Source organism: Felis catus, chromosome B4, assembly GCF_018350175.1.
Source record: "Felis catus isolate Fca126 chromosome B4, F.catus_Fca126_mat1.0, whole genome shotgun sequence".
NCBI classification, from domain to species: Eukaryota; Metazoa; Chordata; class Mammalia; order Carnivora; family Felidae; genus Felis; species Felis catus.
Window position 1 is genome coordinate 118,884,408 of NC_058374.1, and position 16,529 is coordinate 118,900,936.

A 16,529-nucleotide genomic window follows, 5' to 3' on the forward strand; every position below is an offset into this window, starting at 1 on the left:
GCTATTAGGGTAGGTCTTAATCCAATATGATTGGTGTCCTTTTAAGAAGAGGAAATTAGGATACAGACATGCACAGAAGGAAGACCATATGAGACACCGGCAGAAGATGGGCATCCATAAGCCAAGGAGAGGGATGTCAGAGGAAACCAAACCTGCCAACTCCTTGATGTCAGACTTCTAGCCTCCCGAACTATGAGAAAGTAAATGTCTGTTGTTTAAGTCACCCAGCCTGTGGCGGTTTGTCACAGAAGCCCTAGCAAACTAATACAGGAGGCGATCATTATCAGCACCCTAGAAACTGCACTGAAGATTTCTCTACTAGGCAAAGAGTCAGAAATAATGTACTGTGATCTTGTTCCCAATATATTCAACTCTTTTATAAAAGTAGCAGATTGGTATCTTATATTCTGTTCATTGCACCAACTAATTAGGTGAAAAGGACTAACATTTTTCAAGTCCCTGCTATCCACCAGGCACTGAAACAGCTACTTTACATCTGCTGTCTCATTTAATCCTCACAAGAGTCATCGCTGTTCCTTAAAAAACAAACAAACAAACAAACAAACAAACAAACAAACAAAACACAAATAAGGAAACTGAGCCTCAGAGCAGTTAAATAACCTGCCCAAGGCCACATGGATGCTTTGTGAAAAGAACATCTAGATCTACATGGCTCTCGAGCTCATACGTTTTCCCCACATTTTGCACAATGGTTTCCACGTAGCTGCATGTTATCTTTGCACTGACAGTGGTGAAGTCTCCCAAGGAGGTATGAAGATTAATAGAGGCCCTATTCCATCTCCTTTGAGCTCAAGAGCTATTTCTGGGGAGCAGGTACAGAGTAGTAACAGGATGAAAAAAGAAAAGCATCCTTTTTTATGTGTACATAGGAAACAAAAATCTGGCTGCCTATGGAGAGGGTATGCGCATCATTTCCCCTCCCTTGGTAACGCTGCTGATGCTGAGGCTGCTCCGGGAGTGCGATAAACAAGTTGTAATATATTAGCACGAACAGTTGCAGCACGCTCCTATAGCTGGCAGAATTCCTGAGAAATGGTTTTTATGGCACCGATCTCCTTGGAGACTTTAAATAACAGCCTAAAATGTATGGTACAAAGATCACAGGGTTTATTACTTTAGTTTCAGCCTGGTGTTCTGCAATTTATAGTTTTCCTGATAAATTGGGATCCATTCAGCTGGTACATATTATGTGGGATGGTGGAATTGTCTCTTCTGCGTTGAAGGATTAGAAATGGGCAGATGCCTTGATAGGGTGATAACGGTGCCAGCCCAAGCTGTGCATGTCAGACAGGGCCCAGGCTGTGCACCTGGGCCCATTTTAAAGAGGAATGGGCCCCCACAGTAGGACTGCACTCCACAGTAGGACTGCACTCCTTCCCTCACATCCCAATACCTTCTAATTCCAGAGGAGTCAGGCACTGTAATCTCATGCTTTCACTAGAACCTGTCTGAAGGCAAACAAATTCAGCATCTTATACCCCCTTTTTCGGAGGGGTAGAGGGTTCTCTGCTAAAAGGTGCCAACTAAAATTACACTACACAATGTAGCAATAGAGGGATGGTTTTTTGTACAGGACCTAGGAGTGCACTGCTCCCTGTCTTTCATGAATTAAAGTTAAAATCTGCTATCTGCACATAATTAATTCGATGTTAGAAATCAGATTTTACAGGCCATGAACAAAGAACATTTGAGAGACAGCTATGAGTTTGTGTTCCTGATTTTGAGCCAGCTGATCAGTCTGTTGGCTTAAAAAAAAATTTTTTTTAAAGGAAGAGGACATCAGTTGAATTTTGTTGTTGTTGTTCCAGGTTTTTGTTTTTGTTTTTAAATCAAGCTATACGCAGGAACAGTAACTTTCTTTCAGCTGAAAGTCTGGTATAGATTTTAGCGTTTGGACATAGGAGCCCTTTCAGATCCCATCTGGTTGTTAATCTGCAAAGGATGAAAGATTTACGCAAAGGGCCTCAACTCTGAAGCGTCATTAGGTTCTATTGGGTCAATAATTCCTGAAAATGAATTTGAACACCAAAGCTCAATAATTCTATAGACATTGTTAGCCTGTTTCTTTGCAGTGGAAAAAGGTAGAAGGTGAGGGAGAAAATAAATGTGCTTGGGTAGGAGAGATTAGGGGAAAAAATGGTTAGACGAGAAGAAACACCCTCCACCATGAATCCTAGATCTTCCTTTCAGCTCAGAAGATGCCCAGTTTTCTGCAGTAAGAAATGCTTTCCAATGAGTGAATGCATTTTGCAGCTTGGTCTGTGTACCCAGCTGTCTTCCTAAGGGGTCTGGTCCTGAGGTAAGTTAGCAGCCCTTTATGATGCCATTGGGATTTCTGGAAAAGAGATGGGACAGAGGATTAAATAGACATCCAGTGTTGAGAGTGACAGCACCTCATGTGTCAGTACCATCAACTTCTCCTGCAGAACCATTCAGATCTGGTTCTGTTAAAGGCCCATGCCTGGTCAGGTACAAGATCATGAGTATCCTCACAGGAATTTTATCAAGGATAAAGTTAACTAGTTCTGATAAATTGAAAGCCAACCTGGGGTGCTTACTGTTTTATTACCTATAGCAAGATTCTCGAAGGTGTTGTCTCCTGGAAAAGAAGCATTGTGGATATGATTCCTCTGAATGCAAAGGTCCCATGTGCAGTGGCCATTCAAATAGAGAGTTGAGAAGATAGGGGCAGAAGGATGCAGTGATTGGCGCAAAGGGCTGTCCTAAGTGCCAGGCAGGATGCACTTCCCTGGGACCCCCTCATTCCACAAAAATCCTACCAGGTAAGAATTGCCAGATTCATTCCAAGACCCAAAAGTGCTAAGTGATGGAAGCAAGGTTTAAAATCAAGAAATCTGACTCCAGTGTGTACTTTTTAAGTAGTAGCGTATGCTTTTTGGTGGAGAAACCTGAGCTTATAAAGTTTACCAAAAAACATGAGACCCAACTTTGAGGGCATAATTCATTCATCACTAGGGGCTGCCTATAGAGTAATAAAGACACATGCAGACATCAAGACCTACCGGTGTGTTAACACACAAGAAAAGACCCAATGAAGCTCAAGTATCTTATAGCTGACAGGTAGATGATTTATAATGGCCATTTAATTCTGCTGTGGAATCATCAAAAAGTGGAGCCACTTCTTTAAAACATCATCCTCTATGATATTTTTAATAACTTCCCCACTCCTTCTGTGCCCCCATCCCCAGTTATCCCTCAATAGGTAATCCCTTCCTCTGGTCACTGGTTCCTCTCACCCTGAACACTTCCAATTACTGAGTTGTTAACTGGACTAAAACAACCACACAGACCCTCTAGAGTAAGCCCAGAGAAGTGGCAATCGTTGCCACAAGCAAGAGATGGCCCATCTTAAAAGAAAACAAACCAAATATACACAGGCCTCACACCCTGATTACTTCCCAGAGGTGATCCAGTCATCTGTTGAGGCAATTCTATTCTTTCTCTTTTTCTTTCTTTCTCTCGCCATTCCTTGCTTCTTTCCTTCTTCCACCTCTCTCTCTTTTCTTTTTTCTTTTCTTTTTTTCTTCCTTCCTTCCTTCCTTTCTTTGCCTCTCTCTCTCTCTCTCTTTCTTTCTTTCCTTCTTTCCTTCCTTCCTTCCTTCCCTCCTTCTTTCTAATAAAACTTCCAGCCATGCCCATAGATATAGATAAGCACAGCCAGGAAAGCCATTAAAATTACAATCAACTACTTGAAGGACTAGGGGTCCTCTGAGGTCTCACAATGATGTAAAGTAGCTACTTCCTGAAGAAGAAATACTTAGGGACCTTCTGTGACCAGAGGAGAGAAGATGTGACCCATGTTCATCAGCAGCCATGTCTGCACTTCCAATCCAAAGCTAAACCTCCCAACAGTGGGGAGATGGGAGAGAAATGTTACACATCAAAGCCTTTGTAGTTGATATCTTGCTGAGAGCCAAGGCCCTCTCACACCTATCTTCCTGGTGAGGAATTAGTTTCTCTGTCCAGAGTTAGGAAGAGTAGTTTGAAAGCCCAGTTATTTCCCTTTTGTGTCGGAAGAAAAGACCAGAGACCCATCACCAAGAAAGCCCCCTCATTCCAACATTCTTCCATCAGCTTCTCCCACACTCTCTTGGGCTTTCCTTGGAGGGACAGTGTGAGATGGTCCTTCCTGCCTCTGGAGACGACTGTGATATGGATTCAGGCAATATATTCATTCCTTTAGCAAAGGTCTATAGGAAGCAAATATGATGTAACAGAAAATGTTAGTAAGGATAAAAAACACCACAGATGTAGTCCTCACCATGGCAAGGAGCTCACAGACTGGTTGGAGAGAGGGATAATCAGAGTATTATATGAAAATACAGTAAGGACTATGACAGCCAGGCATGGATTTCATGAGCATAGACAGACTGAGACAGCAAATCAGATCAGGGCTAAGAAGAGGCTCCTGGAAGTGAGGATTGAGTCTTAAAAGACAAATACTAGTTTGGGGGACCTGGGTGGCTCAGTCAGTTAAGCGTACAACTTCTGTTCAGGTCATGATCTCACATTTGGTGAGGTCGAGTCCCACATCAGGCTCTGTGCTGGCAGTGCAGAGTCTGCTTGGAATTCTCACTCTTTACTCTCTCTCTCTGCCCCTCTGCCACTCACAGTTTCTCTCTCTAAAAATAAACAAATAAACTTAAAAAAGTATTAGTTTGGAAAAGAGAAAATGAGACCATGGACTAATGGCCCAATAATTATTCTTAACTTAGAAATAACATAATTCTATCATGGGCTGAATTGTGTCTCCCCCAAATTCATATGTTGAAGTTCTAAACCTAGTACCTCAGAATATGACTGTATTTGAAAATAGGGCCTTTAAAACGACTATTAAGGTAAAATGAAATCATATGGGTGGGCCCTAATCCAATATGACTGGTGTCCTTAAAAGAAGAGATTAGGGCCCCTGGGTGGTTCAGTCGGTTAAGTACCCGACTCTTGATTTTGGCTAGGGTCATGATCTCACAGTTGTGGAATTGAGCCTCGCGTTGGACTCTGCACTGGGCATGGGACCTGCTTGAGATTCTCTCTCTCTCTCTCTCTCTCTCTCTCTCTCTCTCTCTCTCTCTGTCTCTCTCTCTCCCTTCCTCCTCCCATCCCCCTTCCCTGCTCATGCTCTTATGCTGTCTCTATCTCTTAAGAAGAAGAAGAAGAAGAAGAAGAAGAAGAAGAAGAGGAGGAGGAGGGGATTAGAACATAGACACACACAGATGAAAAAATGTGAGGACACTGAGATAGGATAGCCACATACAAGCCAAAGAGAGAGACCTCAGAAGCAATCAACCCAGCTGACACCTTGATCTTGGACTTCTAGTCTCTGGATCTGTGAGGAAACAGATTTCTGTTGTTTAACCCAACCAGTCTGTGTAGTTTGTTATGGCAGCCCTGGAAAACTAATATACCCTCTAAGAGAGAGACTTCAAAAAAATAGTATACCAAGAAAATGTTCTTCAGGGGTATCTGGGTGGCTCAGTCAGCTAAGTGTTTGACTCTTGAGTTTGGCTCAGGTCACAATCTCACAGTTTGTGAGATCAAGCCCCACTTCAGTCTCTGTGCTGTCAATATAGAGCCTGCTTGAGATTTTCTCTCCCTCTATGTCTGCCTCTCCCCCACTCATCTCTTTCTCTCTCTCAGAATAAACATTTTTTAAAAGGTGTTCTTCATTAAGAACAGCAATCTTGCCTTCTTTGTTTACTTTTCTATTCTAGCACTCAAGAATGATGTATAGGCAGGTACCCCATAAATGTCTATTCCCTGAATATCCCAAGCACTCCTGGCCTCAGGACATTTGCACTTGTTACCCACTATACCTCAATATTCTCACCTTACCATCTGCATTGTTCACTCTCTCTCTTCCTTCCAATCACTGCCAATTCCTTCTCCTTATCTGAACTTTTCTCAGCACCTACCACCTGACATAACACATGGTTATTTGTTTACTCTCTTCCCCCTATCTCCCTCACCCCTACTGGAATATAATAAATTCCATGAGAATAGAAATGTTTTTGTGTGTGTGTGCAGTTAACTTCAGAAGTTAAACAGTACCTGGCACATAGTAAGCACCAATAAATACTTGTTGAACAAAGGAATGCATCGTTCACATAGTCGTATACTCCCTGAAAGCCATCACCATCCCTTTGCTCCAATTCTGTGTTCATGAAACCACCCTGTAGTCCTAATTCAGTGTTCTTAATGCCAGGAAGAGATTTCTCTGAAGAATTCCTTTTTTCTTTTTTTTTTTACTTTAACAATAAGACCCATAAAACAGACAACAATTTTATAGATGAGTTCTAATAAACATGGAAGGGCTTCCCGTTGTCCATAAGGCCAAGGCCAAATCCTTAGTACATCATGATCAGCCTCCTGCTTTTTCCTCCTCCTCCACCCCCACTACTACTCTCTGCCAAGACTGAGTGGGACCTCCTCTGTGCCCAGCAAAGTAGTTTCCTGTGGTGACCTTTGCATGTGCTGTTTCTTCCCCTTACCAACCTCCCTCTGACTTCGTTAAGTATTCTTTCAAGGGCAGATTATCAGAGCTGAGTTTCAGACATAGAGGACCAAGGAAGATCAGAGAAGGCCACCAGGGAAGCAAATCTCTGGGTTTCATGGGAGCTTTAAGGTCATGAAACCTGTCCATAAAGGAGACAAGGGAGACAAAATTCAGCTACTTTATTTACTGTATGTGTCCACTTAATGTTCTTTTTTTACTTGATTGTACTTCATATCTGTCCCCATCAATGTTTGAAGTGATAAATTTAAAAAGTAAGGGGTTGTACTAATTCAACTCAGTCTATACATTTTACCCACAACAGTGTATAGATGTGAATTTTATGAAAACTTGATTGACTTTAAACAAGAGCAAGATATCATTTTGCATTTGTTAGATGGGGGAATGCATACAATTCAGATGATATCAAGCATTAGCAAGGATGTATAAGAATGAATCGTCAGGTACACACTGCTGGAAGTGCTGGAATCTTCTTGGAGGGTGCTTGGTTCAGCGGTTCCACGTCTTGGCATTTGCTTTAGAGAGACACAGACGTATGCTCAAGGAGGCACGTTTGAGGGTGTTCACAGTAGTACTGTCACAGCCAAACACTGAAAACAATCTAAATGTCCATCAATGCAGGAATGGCTAAATGAACTCCAACATGCTCATACTATGGGTTGCTACATAGTCATTGAAAAGCATGAGATGTATCTATTTGTACCACACAAATAGATTGCCTGTGAACTCTCTGAACTTAGGGGTTTAATTTTTTCTGTTGGTTTCCCCAGTGTATCCCTTGTAATTCAGAACAGTCCCTGGCATCTAGCAGCTACCCAATAAATATTTGTTGAATAAATGGAAGTTTAGTAAAAAGCATGTCACAGAATATGTTCAGTATGATACTCTTATATGTGATCATTTGTATTGGAAAAAAGAGAAAAATAGTATTTTCTATGGATACATGTATGCATGTGTGTTAATGCTTAGGAAAAGATCCGGAAGGATACAAACAAACTGGAAATTCACTGGGGGCAAAGCAGAGAGGGTCAGTAGGGACCTCAGCTTTAATGGTAATGTTTTAATTATTACAAGGAGAATATTCACATATTACTTGGCTAATAAAAAATTAATTTAGAAAAATTTTAAATGCATGATTAAAACTGTGATGCTTTTTCCTGAGGGGGAGGAAAACAATTAGTCCAGTATTCTTTAATTTTCCTTTGTCTAAAAATGGGATGGGTCCCAGAATTTGAAGCTAGAATATAGTCTGCAGATGCAGAAGAATTGGGGTCTACCATTTCAGGGAAAACTGGCGTTCATGGAGATCATGATGAAGAAACAGGTCCCTGGAATTTTACTCAAGAAGAAAATTAAGAAGTAAAGAAGAGAGATGGGTTCTAAAGGATCCCAAAGTGAAGATGACTAACATTGTTGAGTCACCAGCAGATGGACTGTTTGGGAGAAAGACCTTGCTTCGAGGGGAGATAATTAGTGGCTTTGGAAATTCTGGCCTTGAAGTGATTGTGAGATGTCCAGTTGTAAATATCTGGTAGGCAGGGGGATATTTGTGGAAATGGAGCAGGGATGGTGCCAATTTGGGGGTTATTTGCATAGAAAGGATATTGAAGCAATGGAATTTAAATGAGCTCTCCGGTGGGGAGAGAATGAGGACTGATGAGCAGGGGGCAGGTATCTAGTCAACAGCCACTCCCGATAGGGAAATACACAAGTATGTTGCTTGTAGCAGTACCTCTATCACACCACTCAAATGGCCAAGCATTCAGACAATAATGCCAATGACTGAATTTAAACCAATATGAGTCAACAGGAAGCAACTGTTAGCAAGTTCATTAGCAAGAGTCCTATTTCTGTCTGTTGTCAATTGCAATCAGTTGCCTAGACAAAGATATCCTTAATTGATGAGGTCATTCCTGCCTCTAAGAATTACAACCTGTATGAAATGCACCAATCTTGTGTTTCCCAGGGCAGGCCTCTCCCTTCATGTAGCACCAGACTAGTAGTTGTACTGGACCACCAGGGCAGATTATCCACAGAATAACACCAAATCACTACCTCTGTGCTATGATTTCAGGACAAGGATTCCTCACAAGAAGCATCAGATCGATGCCCAAAACTCTACTAAAAGGCTCAGTCCCTTATCTCAGTTAAAAGGCAGGTAACCTCCATGGCAATGACACTTGGGAAAGGATGCTGCCTTAGGACTCAGCCCAACTGGGAGTCAAATCCCATTTTACTCCTTAGGTCTTTGAGCTTGCCTCTCAAAACCTCTATTTCCATATCTGTAAAATGGAGTAATAATGTCTATCTTGCAAAATTGCTACAAGAAATAAAAAAAAAACAAGGTACATAGACCGCATGGCACATGATAGCTCTAGGATAAATAGCAACCCCCCTCCCCACCCTCCTGTCCCTTTTTGAGGAAAAAAAGAAAACGATTTCTAAAGGCTTGGAGTGAGAGATATATTTGACTTACCAAATAGATTTGCTTTACTTTAGCAGTCCGGACAATACTAAATGATGACTTTGCCAATAAAATAACCTTTTATGAGGTGAGATCTATGCTCACCTGGATCTTGCACATCACCAAAGGAAAAACTCAACCTGCCTTACACTAAAAAAGGAATCTATAAATAAGCAGTGTCAGAAATCTTTTTTGTGGAAACTTAGGTGTGAGAAGAGGAAGAGGAAAGAAAAGCAGAAAAGTTCTTTACTGGAAGAAAACAGTCCCAAAGCATCACTATTTCACAGCTGATCCCTAATCTCACTGGGCTCTTCCTCCTGCTCTCCGTGATGAGGACATTCTAGCATGTGCTGGAAGTAGAAGGGATTAGAAAGACGAGAGGAGGGGCAAGAATGGCAATTAGCGTGGAGCCAAGAACCCAGGGCCTGCTGTCTTACTGCACCTGCATGGTGCCAGAGCACCTGGCCTCACAGTGGATCAGCTCAGCCATCAGTATGTTCTAACCACATGGGGCCAGAGTCTTGAGTAACTGCCTAAACTTCTCATGCTGTGTTTTCATGCATGGCTGTCAAATGACCCGGTCATTCTAGAGGGTTGGAAATAAATAAAAGATTGGGAAAGAAAAGGATTTCCTCCTCGTGTACCTTGCCCAATAACCCCTACCCAGAAAGTGAATATATGCATCCTAGTCACCCATATGCACTATTTCAGAGATATTTTAACCAATCCTCCCAGCCTACTTTACATTTTATTACATTTTATATTGTCGGATGTGTGGTGATATTTAAGTAAATTTGGATGATATAGAAGTCAAGAGAACAGGTTCTGGACCCTAAATACCACAGTCCATCCCATTTTGCCATTTATCAAATTATGTGACTTTGAACATGTTACATAAGTTTTCTGTGCCTCAATTTCCTCATCTGTAAAATCATACAATGTGGATAATATTAGTACCTACTTTATTATTATTACCTATGTCATAGGTTTATTTTGAGACTAAATTTACAGATATAAAGCTATTTAAGTCAGTGGATTCACCTAATGCTATAGCATAAATCAGGCATATAGTTAGAACTCATTAAATATTTGCTATTATTATCATTATTGTTAATATTGGCAACAGTTTAATCATAAAAGAGATTGTAAGAGACCATCCAATCTCTGTACTCCTGTGTATTATTTTCAACTCTATTTTTCACAATTATTCCATGATCTTACTTAATTCTCTGACTAACCTTCATTTATTCTGGAATTTATATGTACATATGTATGTATATTCTTGAATATATATGTACATGTTATTTATGTATGGCTTTTAGTAAAGCTGATAAAGCATAGTGCAATGATCACATGTCCCAGATTTTGTCGGATAACCCAATTTTATTTTTCTTTCATAAAATACCTTGATTTGCTAAATACATAGCTAAATAAGATTTAATTTTTGTATCACTGCAAGGTTTCCAAATACATAATTTTACAAATCAAGCAGAAGTCTTTTGGTCCTGACTTTTCATTCCGAAAATGGTTATAATGAGTATATGTAATTTTATAGAATAGGTTCTAATGATTCCCATGTTGGTAACAACACATCTAAAAATTACAGAAAAGAAAATGTCGTGAGGGCTTTTGACCTAGAGATTTGCTTTGTCGCTAAGGAAGCTGATTTGCACCTTGGTCAACAGAGTGCTTTACACAGGGTGTAAGCAATTAGAGTGCAACCTTTCTGCTTCACACTAATGACCACAAGACCCAATGAACACATGATCTAGTGACTTCTGCTTATTAGTGAGAATGTGAAAAGATGCGATGAAAAATAAACAGGCTATTTTATACATTAAAAATATTAGAAATACATCTCTGTATTACTTGTACTTAGTTCTTTTTCCAGTTAGGATATTTAGGCCAAAGGCATTCAAGAATTCAAAGCTTGTGGGGGGCACCTGGGTTATTCAGTCAGGTAAGCATCTGACTCTTGAACTCAGCTCAGGTCTTGATCTCAGGGTTGTGAATGCAAGCCCTATGATGGGCTCTGCACTGGGTGCAAAGCCTACTTAAAAATAAAAATATAAATGAATTTTACGCTTAAAGCTCCTTTAAAACAAAGTAAATTTTGTAATCCTTGCTATTAATTGGAGTATAGAGGGGTTCACAGAAGGAGGTTAGATTGGCTATATCTCAACAGAAAAATAATAGAAGAAACTATTCTTTAGGTTTTGAGAGAGAAGATCTGGACTTTGCATTCCTGATTCTGTCATGGAGAAGCTATCTGGCTTTAGGCAAATCATGCACTCATCTTTATGATTAGACTGTAAGACCACTGAGCTTTTATAGCACTTAGCAGTCTATTAACTATATAAGACTGCTTGATTTTATTTAAAAATTTATGATGCTGGATGTAGGTGTTTCAACAGGATTTTTCCGGATTCTTCTTTTGAAATTTTACCTTTGTCTTCAAGATTAATGGTGATTGCTTATCTGCTTTGCTTTGTTTAATTTGCACCCTCTCCCAAAATCGCCTATCTGGAAAGGGTAAAAAAAACCATAGTCTCAGTCAGTCCATGGAGATCCCCACTGCCCATCCATGGACATTAAGTCCCCTACACTAGAACCACACTTTTATAGTCCATTTGATTCAGCTAATGCATTAATGGAACTTGGAAATTTCTGGTGGGTGTTACAGAGGAAGTCTTGCCCTCAGAAATCAAGAGTCTTATGGAGAATAAAAAAGATAGCTAGGTTCATACATACTTCTGTCTTAAGGCATATTATGGGAAGCTCTGTTGGAGAGGTACAAGGTACTCTGTGAGTTTGCAAATGACAGTAATTATAGGAGACTCTATGGAATTCCCATGGAAAAATTGGAATTTGGGTTATGTTTCAAAACTGAACTAGAAGACAAGTTGAAAGGGCTGGGAGACCATTCCAAGAGGAAAGGTTCTTATTGTAAAGGAACATTTCACACAAAGAAGATGTAATGAGTTGAACAAAAAGATCCCCTCAAAAAGATACGTCCAAGTTCTAACCTCTGGTACCTGCGAATGTGACCTTCAGAAATAGGGTCTTTACATATATTAAGGATCTAGAAGTAAGGATCTGGGTTAAGATGGGCCCTAAATCCAATGACAAGTATCTGTATAAGAGACAGAAAAGGAGATGTCCCACAGAGATGAAGGGGAAAAGGCCACGTGGTGACAGAGGTAGGGTTTGGAGTAATGTTGTCACAAGCTAAGGAACACCAGGAGCTGGAAGCAAGGAAGGATTCTTCAGCAGAGCCTTCAGAGGGTGTGAAGCTCTGCCAACAGCTTGATTTTGGTGACTTGTGGCTTCCAGAACTTTGTGAGAATGAATTGCTGTTTAGTTTTTGCCATGTGGTTTGTAGTGATTTGTTACAGAAGACCTGGGGAACCAATACAAGATATGTTTTCAGGAATGGATATGAGGGGCCCACCGGGCTCTCTCTTGAGTGATGTTTATTGGAGAGGTAGAGAGGTAGGGAAGAAAGGAAAGAGAATAATAAGAGGATAAGACTTCACAGAAAGGTACAAATGACGTGGCAAGTTCTTTGAATCGGAATAGAGAAAAACAAATACATTTGAGACCATAGTAGGAGTATCAAGACTGGATAATTCAGGTTGTGGGTGAGAGAGACATGCAGAGGAAGAGACTGGAGACAGGAAGCTTGCCAAAGTTCAAGCAAAAGTAGCATGGGATGAAATGAAAGCAATGGCAACAGAGTTGAGATTTAGCAGACACTGGGCCGAGGAATTTGTGATTATCTGGATGGGTTAGGGAGGAGGAGAGAGAAGTCCAAGTAACTCTTGGGGAAGCTCCAGTTTTAAGGGTTTAAACAAAGGAAGAGAAGCCAGTAATAGAAACCAGAATTTCATCAGAGCTGAAGAGAGCTAATGGAGTACCAAAGAAGGCTAGAGATCAGAATAGGAGATACTATCTAGTGTTATGAACAGGTCAACAGGCTTAATAGAATTTGTTGATTGGCAATTGGTGATTTTTGATAGTCTGTCAGCTATGGAATAGCATGCAGGAGTTATACAAATTATAATGGGGTAAGAAAGGAAATAGACATATCAAGTACAATGTACTCCCTTAAGATTATTTTGGTAAAAGAGAGTAATGTGTAAAATGTAACTTGAAGTGAAGCAGTGTGAAGAAAAGGTCCTTTCGACTTTGATCAGGCTTCAGCATGTTAACATACTATCTCCAGAGAGCCCCTGCTAACCTGCAAATGATATGGGAAACACTAATTCATACTATAAATACATTTTGCCAGATGAGCTAATTGTCACTCAGAAAGAGCTATCACTCAAGAAGGATGCCTGAGGGACTGGCATATAGCATGAATCTGTGTTTACTAGGAAAGAACTCAAGGCAAGACCAGCTTATGTTTTATTGAAGTGCACAGGTGATGGTCCTTGAGAGCCAGGGTGTTGGGAAGGAGGTAGCATGAAACAACGAGCAAACTATAGGTAGGAAGTGGGGATGGGGTAGGAAAACCAAAGGCACCAAATGACAATTTTGCCTACTTTGCCATTCTGTCTAGGGACAGCCTTTGTCTTTCGGGTCCTCCAGTCACTCAGTGATTTGTTCTGGTAATTATCTAGCAAGTATCCTCCAAAGAGAACTCAAGGAATGGGTAATAATCTGAAAGTACACACTGCCTCTGATTTCTAGGCCTTTTCATATACTCAAGAGTATTTTTTAAAAGTGTTCAAGAAAGTGCAAACGGTTGCTGCCAGTATGAGAAGGTTTTGTGCAAAGATCCTCACAGAGCATCAAAAACAAAGAATTTTTAAGTGAAAGAGACCAGAGGTCATCCAGCCCTGTTCTCTGCAGCAAGGCAGGTCATTATCCAATATGTAAACCATAGATCAGACCCTCCACTCCTCATTTCCTCTTGTTTGTTTACCACCTTAAATATTACAGTCCATAATGCATAATTTTTCTGATAGCAGAGAATATCTAGAAATATAATGACACTTGTAAAGAAATACAAGCAAGGTTAGAAAAGCAAGGTATCTAAAGGCCGTCTGAGAGATCCTTCCATCTCTCCTCTTCCTATCCCAGGGACTCTGCCTATCAAAGACTCTTTGAGGGACCTCTCTGCCCTCAAAGACTGGTAAGAATTTATTACAGTTTTAAAATGTTTTATTCATAATTCTCCAGCAATATTTAGTAGTTGAGGATTATAAAGAAGAAGGATGTATGGAAAAATGGGCTTCTGTTGTCCAATTAGACTACTGATAGTAATGATTGAGTTGGTTATTGTAAGGTTTGAATGGGGATCATAATCTGAATGACTACCTATGAATTCAGTGTTTTATGAAATGCAGAAGCTGCGTCCGTCAACCTCCTGGGAGCCTCTGTGAGGAAGATGTTAGGGTTGGCAGAAAAGATCCTGTGACAATAAGGTTGAGACCCAAAGAAAGGAGACAAATATTTACACCAACTGCAGAAGTCAGAAACCTCCAATCACTCAACAAATATTTTTTGACTTCCCACTATGAGCCACACACTGAGCTATAAAGGCAAGAAATTCATTATACGTTAGGAAGGAGCCCAAAGATTTAACCCCTATTATAGTATGAGGCATTTTAATGTGACATTGCATGGTGTTCCTCAAATGTGGAAATAATTTTCCTCAAGTTTCAGAAGTAGTGAAGCACCAGGGCAATGGCAGGAGCAATGGAACAGATGGTGGCTCTGGCCCACGCATGGCTAGAGAGGAAGAAGATGCCAACATCCCTTGGAGATATGGTGCCTCCACTGGAAGTGCAAGAAGTAGACTGACTATATTCCTTGTCAGATGAGGACTCTGGTTCTCACACTGCACAGATCTTCTGATGGTGGCTCTTGTTTTTTTCCTTTACAGTGTCTCATCTCCCTTCTCCTGCTAAAACAAAAACAAAAACAAAAAATAAAAAAAAACCCACGCTATTTCCTCTAGAAAAGCCATTCCATGTGACTAAGTCAAGACTAACCCTACCTTAAGTCTGACCACCCTGGTTCCTATGACCAGACTAACCAGAGACTCAGGTCAGAGCTCTCTTTCTGCTGGGCTAGAGAAAAAGGCTGGCCAAGTAGCAGAGAGAAATGTTGATCCATAACGACATTGTTGGAACACTTGGATCCTGAAGCCAGGTAGACTTTTCATTACTAGAGACTGGGCTGCTTCAAATTAGATTTTAGTTACTGGCAATTGCACAAATCCTATCTAATATGAAAGAAAAGATGCTCCAAGTGCACTCCTTTTTTTTAAGTTTATTTACTTATTTTGAGAGAAAGAGAGAGACAGAGACAGAGACAGAAAGCTAGCATGAGCAGGATAGGGGCAGAGAGAAAGAGAGGAAGAGAGAAAGAATTCCAAGCAGGCTCCATGCTGTCAGCACAGAGCCCAACATGGAGCTCGAACTCATGAACCATAAGATCATGACCTGAGCCAAAATCAAGATTCAGATGCTTAACTAACTAAATCACCCAGGTGCCCCTCCAAGTGCACTCCTAAACCACACTTGATGAAAAATAATTAAGAAGTGTGACCCTGAGAAACTTAACAGAAGACCATGGGGGAGGGGAAAGGGGGAAAAAAGTTACAGAGAGGGAGGGAGGCAAAACATAAGAGACTCTTAGATACTAAGAACAAACTGAGGGTTGATGGGGGTGGGGGAGAGGGGAAAGTGGGTGATGGGCATTGAGGAGGGCATCTGTTGGGATGAGCACTGGGCGTTGTATGGAAACCAATTTGACAATAAATTATATTTAATATAAAAAAAAGAAGTGGAAGAGAGTTGAAGTCATAATGTCCCATTTCCAAGGCAGCAATATGGTCAGCCTTTGAAAGTTCTATTTGATGCATAGCCTCAAACTGCTCCCTTGCTGCTCAATATCAAGCTCCTCTATTTATTTTTATGATTTTAATGACATTTATTAGTATTTCTTCTCATTATGAAAGTTATATATTTTATCACAGAAAGAGTTGAAAAATAGAAAACCATACATTCCCAATACCTAGAGGGGAAGAGCATTAAATACTTTAACATGTTTCAAATCTTTTTAATGCATATACATCTTTTTCAATCATTCTCCCCACTTCTAACTTATATACAACATGAACATTTTCCCAGATCAATCAATATTTTTATGCAGCATAACTTTAATGAAGCATAATATTCTATCAAACAGATGTTCCATAATTTGTTTAACCAGAACTGTATTGCCAACCTTTTAGGTAGTTTCTACTATTGTTCTGGGATACATAACATTTTAAATGTTAATTTCAAGGTTCCTGATAAATGACAAATTTTAAAAAGATACTCAAAGAACTGTCTCTTGGCCCCTTTTGCACCAATGGGAAAGAAGTTTCACTACTAAGCCACATTCCTAACATAGCAGTTTTGGGATATGTATTAGTCTCCTATTGCTATGGTAATAGCATATTCCCACAAACTTCACTCATTCCTTGTCTCACTGTTCTCTGGGTCAGGAGTCCAATGG